This window comes from Crinia signifera, chromosome 8, assembly GCF_055691185.1.
Source record: "Crinia signifera chromosome 8, ASM5569118v1, whole genome shotgun sequence".
NCBI lineage: Eukaryota > Metazoa > Chordata > Amphibia > Anura > Myobatrachidae > Crinia > Crinia signifera.
Genome location: NC_139224.1, coordinates 73,770,956 through 73,783,473, shown reverse-complemented (window position 1 = coordinate 73,783,473; position 12,518 = coordinate 73,770,956). Strand labels below are relative to the sequence as shown.

The 12,518-nt window shown below is 39.3% G+C and overlaps 21 non-coding genes and 5 pseudogenes across 21 annotated transcripts; all 26 read right to left on the bottom strand.

Annotated features, from left to right (window-relative positions):
• Positions 1-774: 774 nt before the first annotated feature.
• On the bottom strand, positions 775-893 carry LOC146030863 (5S ribosomal RNA). The gene has a single exon (XR_014456345.1). It is a non-coding gene; the product is annotated as a 5S ribosomal RNA (ribosomal RNA).
• A 345-nt stretch (positions 894-1,238) lies between these two features.
• On the bottom strand, positions 1,239-1,357 carry LOC146027735 (5S ribosomal RNA). The gene has a single exon (XR_014455122.1). It is a non-coding gene; the product is annotated as a 5S ribosomal RNA (ribosomal RNA).
• A 346-nt stretch (positions 1,358-1,703) lies between these two features.
• LOC146029243 (5S ribosomal RNA) lies at positions 1,704-1,822 on the bottom strand (annotated as a pseudogene).
• A 345-nt stretch (positions 1,823-2,167) lies between these two features.
• Positions 2,168-2,286, bottom strand: LOC146031587 (5S ribosomal RNA). Its single transcript, XR_014457050.1, has one exon. It is a non-coding gene; the product is annotated as a 5S ribosomal RNA (ribosomal RNA).
• A 345-nt stretch (positions 2,287-2,631) lies between these two features.
• Positions 2,632-2,750, bottom strand: LOC146027734 (5S ribosomal RNA). Its single transcript, XR_014455121.1, has one exon. It is a non-coding gene; the product is annotated as a 5S ribosomal RNA (ribosomal RNA).
• Positions 2,751-3,096: 346 nt separating this feature from the next.
• LOC146029242 (5S ribosomal RNA) lies at positions 3,097-3,215 on the bottom strand (annotated as a pseudogene).
• Positions 3,216-3,560: 345 nt separating this feature from the next.
• On the bottom strand, positions 3,561-3,679 carry LOC146031585 (5S ribosomal RNA). The gene has a single exon (XR_014457048.1). It is a non-coding gene; the product is annotated as a 5S ribosomal RNA (ribosomal RNA).
• A 345-nt stretch (positions 3,680-4,024) lies between these two features.
• LOC146032446 (5S ribosomal RNA) lies at positions 4,025-4,143 on the bottom strand. The gene has a single exon (XR_014457880.1). It is a non-coding gene; the product is annotated as a 5S ribosomal RNA (ribosomal RNA).
• A 346-nt stretch (positions 4,144-4,489) lies between these two features.
• LOC146029060 (5S ribosomal RNA) lies at positions 4,490-4,608 on the bottom strand (annotated as a pseudogene).
• A 345-nt stretch (positions 4,609-4,953) lies between these two features.
• On the bottom strand, positions 4,954-5,072 carry LOC146031583 (5S ribosomal RNA). Its single transcript, XR_014457047.1, has one exon. It is a non-coding gene; the product is annotated as a 5S ribosomal RNA (ribosomal RNA).
• A 345-nt stretch (positions 5,073-5,417) lies between these two features.
• On the bottom strand, positions 5,418-5,536 carry LOC146032445 (5S ribosomal RNA). The gene has a single exon (XR_014457879.1). It is a non-coding gene; the product is annotated as a 5S ribosomal RNA (ribosomal RNA).
• A 346-nt stretch (positions 5,537-5,882) lies between these two features.
• LOC146033299 (5S ribosomal RNA) lies at positions 5,883-6,001 on the bottom strand. Its single transcript, XR_014458708.1, has one exon. It is a non-coding gene; the product is annotated as a 5S ribosomal RNA (ribosomal RNA).
• A 343-nt stretch (positions 6,002-6,344) lies between these two features.
• LOC146033538 (5S ribosomal RNA) lies at positions 6,345-6,463 on the bottom strand. Its single transcript, XR_014458947.1, has one exon. It is a non-coding gene; the product is annotated as a 5S ribosomal RNA (ribosomal RNA).
• Positions 6,464-6,809: 346 nt separating this feature from the next.
• Positions 6,810-6,928, bottom strand: LOC146031357 (5S ribosomal RNA). The gene has a single exon (XR_014456824.1). It is a non-coding gene; the product is annotated as a 5S ribosomal RNA (ribosomal RNA).
• Positions 6,929-7,271: 343 nt separating this feature from the next.
• LOC146035152 (5S ribosomal RNA) lies at positions 7,272-7,390 on the bottom strand. The gene has a single exon (XR_014460555.1). It is a non-coding gene; the product is annotated as a 5S ribosomal RNA (ribosomal RNA).
• A 347-nt stretch (positions 7,391-7,737) lies between these two features.
• LOC146028010 (5S ribosomal RNA) lies at positions 7,738-7,856 on the bottom strand (annotated as a pseudogene).
• Positions 7,857-8,201: 345 nt separating this feature from the next.
• LOC146031660 (5S ribosomal RNA) lies at positions 8,202-8,320 on the bottom strand. The gene has a single exon (XR_014457122.1). It is a non-coding gene; the product is annotated as a 5S ribosomal RNA (ribosomal RNA).
• Positions 8,321-8,663: 343 nt separating this feature from the next.
• Positions 8,664-8,772, bottom strand: LOC146029480 (5S ribosomal RNA; annotated as a pseudogene).
• A 345-nt stretch (positions 8,773-9,117) lies between these two features.
• LOC146033188 (5S ribosomal RNA) lies at positions 9,118-9,236 on the bottom strand. Its single transcript, XR_014458597.1, has one exon. It is a non-coding gene; the product is annotated as a 5S ribosomal RNA (ribosomal RNA).
• Positions 9,237-9,579: 343 nt separating this feature from the next.
• LOC146030494 (5S ribosomal RNA) lies at positions 9,580-9,698 on the bottom strand. The gene has a single exon (XR_014455987.1). It is a non-coding gene; the product is annotated as a 5S ribosomal RNA (ribosomal RNA).
• Positions 9,699-10,043: 345 nt separating this feature from the next.
• On the bottom strand, positions 10,044-10,162 carry LOC146034327 (5S ribosomal RNA). The gene has a single exon (XR_014459733.1). It is a non-coding gene; the product is annotated as a 5S ribosomal RNA (ribosomal RNA).
• Positions 10,163-10,507: 345 nt separating this feature from the next.
• Positions 10,508-10,626, bottom strand: LOC146032398 (5S ribosomal RNA). Its single transcript, XR_014457835.1, has one exon. It is a non-coding gene; the product is annotated as a 5S ribosomal RNA (ribosomal RNA).
• A 346-nt stretch (positions 10,627-10,972) lies between these two features.
• On the bottom strand, positions 10,973-11,091 carry LOC146031470 (5S ribosomal RNA). The gene has a single exon (XR_014456937.1). It is a non-coding gene; the product is annotated as a 5S ribosomal RNA (ribosomal RNA).
• Positions 11,092-11,435: 344 nt separating this feature from the next.
• LOC146034948 (5S ribosomal RNA) lies at positions 11,436-11,554 on the bottom strand. The gene has a single exon (XR_014460352.1). It is a non-coding gene; the product is annotated as a 5S ribosomal RNA (ribosomal RNA).
• Positions 11,555-11,897: 343 nt separating this feature from the next.
• On the bottom strand, positions 11,898-12,016 carry LOC146030949 (5S ribosomal RNA). Its single transcript, XR_014456430.1, has one exon. It is a non-coding gene; the product is annotated as a 5S ribosomal RNA (ribosomal RNA).
• Positions 12,017-12,361: 345 nt separating this feature from the next.
• On the bottom strand, positions 12,362-12,480 carry LOC146031439 (5S ribosomal RNA). The gene has a single exon (XR_014456906.1). It is a non-coding gene; the product is annotated as a 5S ribosomal RNA (ribosomal RNA).
• Positions 12,481-12,518: the final 38 nt, after the last annotated feature.

The window sequence follows — 12,518 nt, the reverse complement described above, 5'->3', positions numbered from 1 at the left end:
TTCTATAACCAGGTAAGCTAATAAAAAAGGTTCCAAAATATATTGGCTTACTGAAAAAAATCATGTGTTGGTAATGTAAAAAGACCTACAGGACATAATATTAGCAGGTGGTCTCAAATTAAACTACTAAAGAGGCTCAACACTGTTTAGCTGCCAAAAGCAGTTGGAATTGGGCCGAAACAGTGTGGTAAGTCTTTAGGTGATGGCTATTGTGTCTGTTTGACCTCTACCAAATGTCTGTATTGGCAATAAAAAGAAAAAGTTTCCACTTTAAATAGCTAGAGAATAAAAACAATTAGCCAGTAATGGGAAAAAATCTACAGCACCTGGTGTTCCCATGTGGCATGTGGTCGCCCACCCAAGTCTAACCAGGCCCAACACTGCTTAGCTTCCAAGATTGGGCGTATCCAATGTGGTATGGCTGTAGGTGAGATACAGGCACTTGTTTGCCCTCTTCTACTTCTATAACCAGGTAAGCTAATAAAAAAGGTTCCTAACTATATTGGCTTACTGAAAAAAATCATGTGTTGGTAATGTAAAAAGACCTACAGGACATAATATTAGCAGGTGGTCTCAAATTAAACTACTAAAGAGGCTCAACACTGTTTAGCTGCCAAAAGCAGTTGGAATTGTTCCGAAATAGTGTGGTAAGTCTTTAGGTGATGGTTATTGTGTCTGTTTGACCTCTCCCAAATGTCTATATTGGTAATAAAAAGAAAAAGTTTCCAATTTAAATAGCTAGAGAATAAAAACAATTTGCCAGTAATGGGAAAAAACCTACAGCACCTGGTGTTCCCATGTGGTCTCCCACCCAAGTACTAACCAGGCCCAACACTGCTTAGCTTCCAAGATCAGACGAGATTGGGCGTATCCAATGTGGTATGGCTGTAAGTGAGATACAGGCACTTTTTTGCCCTCTTCTACTTCTATAACCAGGTAAGCTAATAAAAAAGGTTCCTAACTATATTGGCTTACTGAAAAAAATCATGTATTGGTAATGTAAAAAGACCTACAGGTCATAATATTAGCAGGTGGTCTCAAATGAAACTACTAAAGAGGCTCAACACTGTTTAGCTGCAAAAAGCAGTTGGAATTGGGCCTAAACAGTGTGGTAAGTCTTTAGGAGATGGCTATTGTGTCTGTTTGACCTCTCCCAAATGTCTGTATTGGCAATAAAAATAAAAAGTTTCCAATTTAAATAGCTAGAGAATAAAAACAATTTGCCAGTAATGGGAAAAAGCCTACAGCACCTGGTGTTCCCATGTGGTCTCCCACCCAAGTACTAACCAGGCCCAACACTGCTTAGCTTCCAAGATCAGACCAGATTTGGCATATCCAATGTGGTATGGCTGTAGGTGAGATACAGGCACTTTTTTGCCCTCTTCTACTTCTATAACCAGGTAAGCTAATAAAAAAAATGTCCTAACTATATTGGCTTACTGAAAAAAATCATGTGTTGGTAATGTAAAAAGACCTACAGGACATAATATTAGCAGGTGGTCTCAAATTAAACTACTAAAGAGGCTCAACACTGTTTAGCTGCCAAAAGCAGTTGGAATTGGGCCGAAACAGTGTGGTAAGTTTTTAAGTGATTGTTATTGTGTCTGTTTGACCTCTCCCAAATGTCTGTATTGGCAATAAAAATAAAAAGTTTCCAATTTAAATAGCTAGTGAATAAAAACTATTTGCCAGTAATGAGAAAAAAACAACAGCACATGGTGTTCCCATGTGGTCTCCCACCCAAGCACTAACCAGGCCCAACACTGCATAGCTTCCAAGATCAGACAAGATTGGGCGTATCCAATGTGGTATGGCTGTAGGTGAGATACAGGCACTTTTTTGCCCTCTTCTACTTCTATAACCAGGTAAGGTAATAAAAAAGTTTCCCAACTGTTTTGGCTTACTGAAAAAAATCATGTGTTGGTAATGTAAAAAGACCTACAGGACATAATATTAGCAGGTGGTCTCAAATTAAACTACTAAAGAGGCTGAACACTGTTTTGCTGCCAAAAGCAGTTGGAATTGGGCCGAAACAGTGTGGTAAGTCTTTAGGTGATGGCTATTGTGTCTGTTTGACCTCTCCCAAATGTCTGTATTGGCAATAAAAAGAAAAAGTTTCCAATTTAAATAGCTAGAGAATAAAAACAATTTGCCAGTAATGGGAAAAAACCTACAGCACCTGGTGTTCCCATGTGGTCTCCCACCCAAGTACTAACCAGGCCCAACACTGCTTAGCTTCCAAGATCAGACGAGATTGGGCGTATCCAATGTGGTATGGCTGTATGTGAGATACAGGCACTTTTTTGCCCTCTTCTACTTCTATAACCAGGTAAGCTAATAAAAAAGGTTCCTAACTATATTGGCTTACTGAAAAAAATCATGTATTGGTAATGTAAAAAGACCTACAGGTCATAATATTAGCAGGTGGTCTCAAATGAAACTACTAAAGAGGCTCAACACTGTTTAGCTGCAAAAAGCAGTTGGAATTGGGCCTAAACAGTGTGGTAAGTCTTTAGGAGATGGCTATTGTGTCTGTTTGACCTCTCCCAAATGTCTGTATTGGCAATAAAAATAAAAAGTTTCCAATTTAAATAGCTAGAGAATAAAAACAATTTGCCAGTAATGGGAAAAAGCCTACAGCACCTGGTGTTCCCATGTGGTCTCCCACCCAAGTACTAACCAGGCCCAACACTGCTTAGCTTCCAAGATCAGACCAGATTTGGCATATCCAATGTGGTATGGCTGTAGGTGAGATACAGGCACTTTTTTGCCCTCTTCTACTTCTATAACCAGGTAAGCTAATAAAAAAAATGTCCTAACTATATTGGCTTACTGAAAAAAATCATGTGTTGGTAATGTAAAAAGACCTACAGGACATAATATTAGCAGGTGGTCTCAAATTAAACTACTAAAGAGGCTCAACACTGTTTAGCTGCCAAAAGCAGTTGGAATTGGGCCGAAACAGTGTGGTAAGTTTTTAAGTGATTGTTATTGTGTCTGTTTGACCTCTCCCAAATGTCTGTATTGGCAATAAAAATAAAAAGTTTCCAATTTAAATAGCTAGTGAATAAAAACTATTTGCCAGTAATGAGAAAAAAACAACAGCACATGGTGTTCCCATGTGGTCTCCCACCCAAGCACTAACCAGGCCCAACACTGCATAGCTTCCAAGATCAGACAAGATTGGGCGTATCCAATGTGGTATGGCTGTAGGTGAGATACAGGCACTTTTTTGCCCTCTTCTACTTCTATAACCAGGTAAGGTAATAAAAAAGTTTCCCAACTGTTTTGGCTTACTGAAAAAAATCATGTGTTGGTAATGTAAAAAGACCTACAGGACATAATATTAGCAGGTGGTCTCAAATTAAACTACTAAAGAGGCTGAACACTGTTTTGCTGCCAAAAGCAGTTGGAATTGGGCCGAAACAGTGTGGTAAGTCTTTAGGTGATGGCTATTGTGTCTGTTTGACCTCTCCCAAATGTCTGTATTGGCAATAAAAAGAAAAAGTTTCCAATTTAAATAGCTAGAGAATAAAAACAATTTGCCAGTAATGGGAAAAAACCTACAGCACCTGGTGTTCCCATGTGGTCTCCCACCCAAGTACTAACCAGGCCCAACACTGCTTAGCTTCCAAGATCAGACGAGATTGGGCGTATCCAATGTGGTATGGCTGTATGTGAGATACAGGCACTTTTTTGCCCTCTTCTACTTCTATAACCAGGTAAGCTAATAAAAAAGGTTCCTAACTATATTGGCTTACTGAAAAAAATCATGTATTGGTAATGTAAAAAGACCTACAGGTCATAATATTAGCAGGTGGTCTCAAATTAAACTACTAAAGAGGCTCAACACTGTTTAGCTGCCAAAAGCAGTTGGAATTGGGCCTAAACAGTGTGGTAAGTCTTTAGGAGATGGCTATTGTGTCTGTTTGACCTCTCCCAAATGTCTGTATTGGCAATAAAAATAAAAAGTTTCCAATTTAAATAGCTAGAGAATAAAAACAATTTGCCAGTAATGGGAAAAAACCTACAGCACCTGGTGTTCCCATGTGGTCTCCCACCCAAGTACTAACCAGGCCCAACACTGCTTAGCTTCCAAGATCAGATGAGATTTGGCATATCCAATGTGGTATGGCTGTAGGTGAGATACAGGCACTTTTTTGCCCTCTTCTACTTCTATAACCAGGTAAGCTAATAAAAAAAATGTCCTAACTATATTGGCTTACTGAAAAAAATCATGTGTTGGTAATGTAAAAAGACCTACAGGACATAATATTAGCAGGTGGTCTCAAATTAAACTACTAAAGAGGCTCAACACTGTTTAGCTGCCAAAAGCAGTTGGAATTGGGCCGAAACAGTGTGGTAAGTTTTTAAGTGATTGTTATTGTGTCTGTTTGACCTCTCCCAAATGTCTGTATTGGCAATAAAAATAAAAAGTTTCCAATTTAAATAGCTAGTGAATAAAAACTATTTGCCAGTAATGAGAAAAAACCAACAGCACATGGTGTTCCCATGTGGTCTCCCACCCAAGCACTAACCAGGCCCAACACTGCATAGCTTCCAAGATCAGACAAGATTGGGCGTATCCAATGTGGTATGGCTGTAGGTGAGATACAGGCACTTTTTTGCCCTCTTCTACTTCTATAACCAGGTAAGGTAATAAAAAAGTTTCCCAACTGTTTTGGCTTACTGAAAAAAATCATGTGTTGGTAATGTAAAAAGACCTACAGGACATAATATTAGCAGGTGGTCTCAAATTAAACTACTAAAGAGGCTGAACACTGTTTTGCTGCCAAAAGCAGTTGGAATTGGGCCGAAACAGTGTGGTAAGTCTTTAGGTGATGGCTATTGTGTCTGTTTGACCTCTCCCAAATGTCTGTATTGGCAATAAAAAGAAAAAGTTTCCAATTTAAATAGCTAGAGAATAAAAACAATTTGCCAGTAATGGGAAAAAACCTACAGCACCTGGTGTTCCCATGTGGTCTCCCACCCAAGTACTAACCAGGCCCAACACTGCTTAGCTTCCAAGATCAGACGAGATTGGGCGTATCCAATGTGGTATGGCTGTATGTGAGATACAGGCACTTTTTTGCCCTCTTCTACTTCTATAACCAGGTAAGCTAATAAAAAAGGTTCCTAACTATATTGGCTTACTGAAAAAAATCATGTATTGGTAATGTAAAAAGACCTACAGGTCATAATATTAGCAGGTGGTCTCAAATTAAACTACTAAAGAGGCTCAACACTGTTTAGCTGCCAAAAGCAGTTGGAATTGGGCCTAAACAGTGTGGTAAGTCTTTAGGAGATGGCTATTGTGTCTGTTTGACCTCTCCCAAATGTCTGTATTGGCAATAAAAATAAAAAGTTTCCAATTTAAATAGCTAGAGAATAAAAACAATTTGCCAGTAATGGGAAAAAACCTACAGCACCTGGTGTTCCCATGTGGTCTCCCACCCAAGTACTAACCAGGCCCAACACTGCTTAGCTTCCAAGATCAGATGAGATTTGGCATATCCAATGTGGTATGGCTGTAGGTGAGATACAGGCACTTTTTTGCCCTCTTCTACTTCTATAACCAGGTAAGCTAATAAAAAAAATGTCCTAACTATATTGGCTTACTGAAAAAAATCATGTGTTGGTAATGTAAAAAGACCTACAGGACATAATATTAGCAGGTGGTCTCAAATTAAACTACTAAAGAGGCTCAACACTGTTTAGCTGCCAAAAGCAGTTGGAATTGGGCCGAAACAGTGTGGTAAGTTTTTAAGTGATTGTTATTGTGTCTGTTTGACCTCTCCCAAATGTCTGTATTGGCAATAAAAATAAAAAGTTTCCAATTTAAATAGCTAGTGAATAAAAACAATTTGCCAGTAATGAGAAAAAACCAACAGCACATGGTGTTCCCATGTGGTCTCCCACCCAAGTACTAACCAAGCCCAACACTGCTTAGCTTCCAAGATCAGACGAGATTGGGCGTATCCAATGTGGTATGGCTGTAGGTAGGATATAGGCGCTTTTTTGCCCTCTTCTACTTCTATAACCAGGTAAGCTAATAAAAAAGTTTCCTAAATGTTTTGGCTTACAGAAAAAAATCATGTGTTGGTAATGTAAAAAGACCTACACGACATGATATTAGCAGGTGGTCTCAAATGAAACTACTAAAGAGGCTAAACACTGTTTAGCTGCCAAAAGCAGCTGGAATTGGGCCTAAACAGTGTAGTAAGTTTTTTGGTGATGGCTATTGTGTCTGTTTCACCTCTCCCAAATGTCTGTACTGGCAATAAAAAAAAAGTTTCCAATTTAAATAGCTAGAGAATAAAAACAATTTGCCAGTAATGGGAAAAAACCTACAGCACCTGGTGTTCCAATGTGGTCTCCCACCCAAGTACTAACCAGGCCCAACACTGCTTAGCTTCCAAGATCGGACGAGATTGGGCGTATCCAATGTGCTATGGCTGTAGGTGAGATTCAAGCACTTTTTTGCCCTCTTCTACTTCTATAACCAGGTAAGCTAATAAAAAAGTTCCCTAACTGTTTTGGCTTACTGAAAAAAAATCATGTGTTGGTAATGTAAAAAGACCTACAAGACATGATATAAGCAGGTGGTCTCAAATTAAACTACTAAAGAGGCTCAACAATGTTTAGCTGCCAAAAGCAGTTGGAATTGGGCCTAAACAGTGTGGTAAGTTTTTAAGTGATGGCTATTGTGTCTGTTTGACCTCTCCCAAATGTCTGTATTGGCAATAAAAAGAAAAAGTTTCCAATTTAAATAGCTAGAGAATAAAAACAATTTGCCAGTAATGGGAAAAAACCTACAGCACCTGGTGTTCCCATGTGGTCTCCCACCCAAGTACTAACCAGGCCCAACACTGCTTAGTTTCCAAGATCGGACGAGATTGGGCGCATCCAATGTGGTATGGCTGTAGGTGGGATATAGGCGCTTTTTTGCCCTCTTCTACTTCTATAACCAGGTAAGCTAATAAAAAAGTTTCCTAACTGTTTTGGCTTACAGAAAAAAATCATGTGTTGGTAATGTAAAAAGACCTACACGACATGATATTAGCAGGTGGTCTCAAATGAAACTACTAAAGAGGCTAAACACTGTGTAGCTGCCAAAAGCAGCTGGAATTGGGCCTAAACAGTGTAGTAAGTTTTTAGGTGATGGCTATTGTGTCTGTTTCACCTCTCCCAAATGTCTGTACTGGCAATAAAAAAAAAGTTTCCAATTTAAATAGCTAGAGAATAAAAACAATTTGCCAGTAATGGGAAAAAACCTACAGCACTTGGTGTTCCAATGTGGTCTCCCACCCAAGTACTAACCAGGCCCAACACTGCTTAGCTTCCAAGATCGGACGAGATTGGGCGTATCCAATGTGCTATGGCTGTAGGTGAGATTCAAGCACTTTTTTGCCCTCTTCTACTTCTATAACCAGGTAAGCTAATAAAAAAGTTCCCTAACTGTTTTGGCTTACTGAAAAAAAAATCATGTGTTGGTAATGTAAAAAGACCTACAAGACATGATATAAGCAGGTGGTCTCAAATTAAACTACTAAAGAGGCTCAACAATGTTTAGATGCCAAAAGCAGTTGGAATTGGGCCTAAACAGTGTGGTAAGTTTTTAAGTGATTGTTATTGTGTCTGTTTGACCTCTCCCAAATGTCTGTATTGGCAATAAAAATAAAAAGTTTCCAATTTAAATAGCTAGTGAATAAAAACAATTTGCCAGTAATGAGAAAAAACCAACAGCACATGGTGTTCCCATGTGGTCTCCCACCCAAGTACTAACCAGGCCCAACACTGCTTAGCTTCCAAGATCAGACAAGATTGGGCGTATCCAATGTGGTATGGCAGTAGGTGAGATATAGGCACTTTTTTGCCCTCTTCTACTTCTATAACCAGGTAAGGTAATAAAAAAGTTTCCTAACTGTTTTGGCTTACTGAAAAAAATCATGTGTTGGTAATGTAAAAAGACCTACAGGACATAATATTAGCAGGTGGTCTCAAATTAAACTACTAAAGAGGCTCAACACTGTTTAGCTGCCAAAAGCAGTTGGAATTGGACCGAAACAGTGTGGTAAGTCTTTAGGTGATGGCTATTGTGTATGTTTGACCTCTCCCAAATGTCTGTATTGGCAATAAAAATAAAAAGTTTCCAATTTAAATAGCTAGAGAATAAAAACAATTTGCCAGTAATGGGAAAAAACCTACAGCACCTGGTGTTCCCATGTGGTCTCCCACCCAAGTACTAACCAGGCCCAACACTGCTTAGCTTCCAAGATTGGACGAGATTGGGCGCATCCAATGTGGTATGGCTGTAGGTGGGATATAGGCGCTTTTTTGCCCTCTTCTACTTCTATAACCAGGTAAGCTAATAAAAAAGTTTCCTAACTGTTTTGGCTTAAAGAAAAAAAGCATGTGTTGGTAATGTAAAAAGACCTACAGGACATGATATTAGCAGGTGGTCTCAAATGAAACTACTAAAGAGGCTCAACACTGTTTAGCTGCCAAAAGCAGCTGGAATTGGGCCTAAACAGTGTGGTAAGTTTTTAGGTGATGGCTATTGTGTCTGTTTCACCTCTCCCAAATGTCTGTACTGGCAATAAAAAAAAAGTTTCCAATTTAAATAGCTAGAGAATAAAAACAATTTGCCAGTAATGGGAAAAAACCTACAGCACCTGGTGTTCCAATGTGGTCTCCCACCCAAGTACTAACCAGGCCCAACACTGCTTAGCTTCCAAGATCAAGCGTATCCAAAGTGGTATGGCTGTAGGTGAGATACAGGCAGTTTTTTGCCCTCTCCTACTTCTAAAACCAGGTAAGCTAATAAAAAAGTTTCCTAACTGTATTGGCTTACTGAAAAAAATCATGTGTTGGTAATGTAAAAAGACCTACAGGACATGATATTAGCAGGTGGTCTCAAATTAAACTACTAAAGAGGCTCAACACTGTTTAGCTGCAATAAGCAGTTGGAATTGGGCCTAAACAGTGTGGTAAGTCTTTAGGTGATGGCTATTGTGTCTGTTTGACCTCTCCCAAATGTCTGTATTGGCAATAAAAAGAAAAAGTTTCCAATTTAAATAGCTAGAGAATAAAAACAATTTGCCAGTAATAAGAAAAAACCTACAGCACCTGGTGTTCCCATGTGGTCTCCCACCCAAGTACTAACCAGGCCCAACACTGCTTAGCTTCCAAGATCGGACGAGATTGGGCGTATCCAATATGCTATGGCTGTAGGTGAGATTCAAGCACTTTTTTGCCCTCTTCTACTTCTATAACCAGGTAAGCTAATAAAAAAGTTGCCTAACTGTATTGGCTTACTGAAAAAAATCATGTGTTGGTAATGTAAAAAGACCTACAGGACATGATGTTAGCAGGTGGTCTCAAATAAAACTACTAAAGAGGCTCAACACTGTTTAGCTGCCAAAAGCAGTTGGAATTGGGCCGAAACAGTGTGGTAAGTCTTTAGGTGATGGTTATTGTGTCTGTTTGACCTCTCCCAAATGTCTGGACTGGCAATAAAAAAAAAGTTTCCAATTTAAATAGCTAGAGAATAAAAAGAATTTGCCAGTAACGGGAAAAAACCTACAGCACCTGGTGTTCCCATGTGGTCTCCCACCCAAGTACTAACCAGGCCCAACACTGCTTAGCTTCCAAGATCGGAAGAGATTGGGCGTATCCAATGTGGTATGGCTGTAGGTGAGATACAGGCACTTTTTTGCCCTCTTCTACTTCTATAACCAGGTAAGCTAATAAAAAAGTTTCCTAACTGTTTTGGCTTACTAAAAAAAATCATGTGTTGGTAATGTAAAAAGACCTACAGGACATAATATTAGCAGGTGGTCTCAAATTAAACTACTAAAGAGGCTCAACACTGTTTAGCTGCCAAAAGCAGTTGGAATTGGACCGAAACAGTGTGGTAAGTCTTTAGGTGATGGCTATTGTGTATGTTTGACCTCTCCCAAATGTCTGTATTGGCCATAAAAAGAAAAAGTTTCCAATTTAAATAGCTAGAGAATAAAAACAATTTGCCAGTAATGGGAAAAAACCTACAGCACCTGGTGTTCCCATGTGGTCTCCCACCCAAGTACTAACCAGGCCCAACACTGCTTAGCTTCCAGTATCAGACGAGATTGGGCGTATCCAATGTGGTATGGCTGTAGGTGAGACACCGGCTCTTTTTTGCCCTCTTCTACTTCTATAACCAGGTAAGCTAATAAAAAAGGTTCCTAACTATATTGGCTTACTGAAAAAAATCATGTGTTGGTAATGTAAAAAGATCTACAGGACATAATATTAGCAGGTGGTCTCAAATTAAACTACTAAAGAGGCTCAACACTGTTTAGCTGCCAAAAGCAATTGGAATTGGGCCGAAACAGTGTGGTAAGTCTTTAGGTGATGGTTATTGTGTCTGTTTGACCTCTCCCAAATGTCTGTATTGGTAATAAAAAGAAAAAGTTTCCAATTTAAATAGCTAGAGAATAAAAACAATTTGCCAGTAATGGGAAAAAACCTACAGCACCTGGTGTTCCCATGTGGTCTCCCACCAAAGTACTAACCAGGCCCAACAGTGCTTAGCTTCCAAGATCAGACGAGATTGGGCGTACCCAATGTGGTATGGCTGTAGGTGAGATACCGGCTCTTTTTTGCCCTCTTCTACTTCTATAACCAGGTAAGCTAATAAAAAAGGTTCCTAACTATATTGGCTTACTGAAAAAAATCATGTGTTGGTAATGTAAAAAGACCTACAGGACATAATATTAGCAGGTGGTCTCAAATTAAACTACTAAAGAGGCTCAAAACTGTTTAGCTGCCAAAAGCAGTTGGAATTGGGCCTAAACAGTGTGGTAAGTCTTTTGGTGATGGCTATTGTGTCTGTTTGACCTCTCCCAAATGTCTGTATTGGCAATAAAAAGAAAAAGTTTCCAATTTAAATAGCTAGAGAATAAAAACAATTTGTCAGTAATGGGAAAAAAACCTACAGCACCTGGTGTTTCCATGTGGTCTCCCACCGAAGTACTAACCAGGCCCAACACTGCTTAGCTTCCAAGATCAGACGGGATTGGGCGTATCCAATGTGGTATGGCTGTAGGTGAGATACAGGCACTCTTTTGCCATCTTCTACTTCTATAACCAGGTAAGCTAATAAAAAAGGTTCCTAACTATATTGGCTTACTGAAAAAAATCATGTGTTGGTAATGTAAAAAGATCTACAGGACATAATATTAGCAGGTGGTCTCAAATTAAACTACTAAAGAGGCTCAACACTGTTTAGCTGCCAAAAGCAGTTGGAATTGGGCCGAAAAAGTTTGGTAAGTTTTTAGTTGATGGCTATTGTGTCTGTTTGACCTCTCCCAAATGTCTGTACTGGCAATAAAAAAAAAGTTTCCAATTTAAATAGCTAGAGAATAAAAACAATTTGCCAGTAATGGGAAAAAAACATACAGCACCTGGTGTTCCCATGTGGTCTCCCACCCAAGAACTAACCAGGCCCATCACTGCTTAGCTTCCAAGATCAGACGAGATTGGGCGTATCCAATATGGTATGGCTGTAAGTGAGACACAGGAACTTTTTTGCCCTCTTCTACTTCTATAACCAGGTAAGGTAATAAAAAAGTTTCGTAACTGTTTTGGCTTACTGAAAAAAGTCATGTGTTGGTAATGTAAAAAGACCTACAGGACATAATATTATCAGGTGGTCTCAAATTATACTACTAAAGAGGCTCAACACTGTTTAGCTGCAAAAGCAGTTGGAATTGGGCTGAAACAGTGTGGTAAGTCTTTAGGTGATGGTTATATGTCTGTTTGACCTCTCCCAAATGTCTGTATTGGCCATAAAAAGAAAAAGTTTCCAATTTAAATAGCTAGAGAATAAAAACAATTTGCCAGTAATGGGAAAAAACCTACAGCACCTGGTGTTCCCATGTGGTTTCCCACCCAAGTACTAACCAGGCCCAACACTGCTTAGCTTCCAAGATCAGACGAGATTGGGCGTATCCAATGTGGTATGGCTGTAGGTAAGATACAGGCACTCTTTTGCCCTCTTCTACTTCTATAACCAGGTAAGCTAATAAAAAGGTTCCTAACTATATTGGCTTACTGAAAAAAATCATGTGTTGGTAATGTAAAAAGATATACAGGATATAACATTAGCAGGTGGTCTTTAATTAAACTACTAAAGAGGCTCAACACTGTTTAGCTGCCAAAAGCAGTTGGAATTGGGCCGAAACAGTGTGGTAAGTCTTTTGGTGATGGCTATTGTGTCTGTTTGACCTCTCCCAAATGTCTGTATTGGCAATAAAAAGAAAAAGTTTCCAATTTAAATAGCTAGAGAATAAAAACAATTTGCCAGTAATGGGAAAAAAACCTACAGCACCTGGTGTTTCCATGTGGTCTCCCAACCAAGTACTAACCAGGCCCAACACTGCTTAGCTTCCAAGATCAGACGGGATTGGGCGTATCCAATGTGGTATGGCTGTAGGTGAGATAAAGGCACTCTTTTGCCCTCTTCTACTTCTATA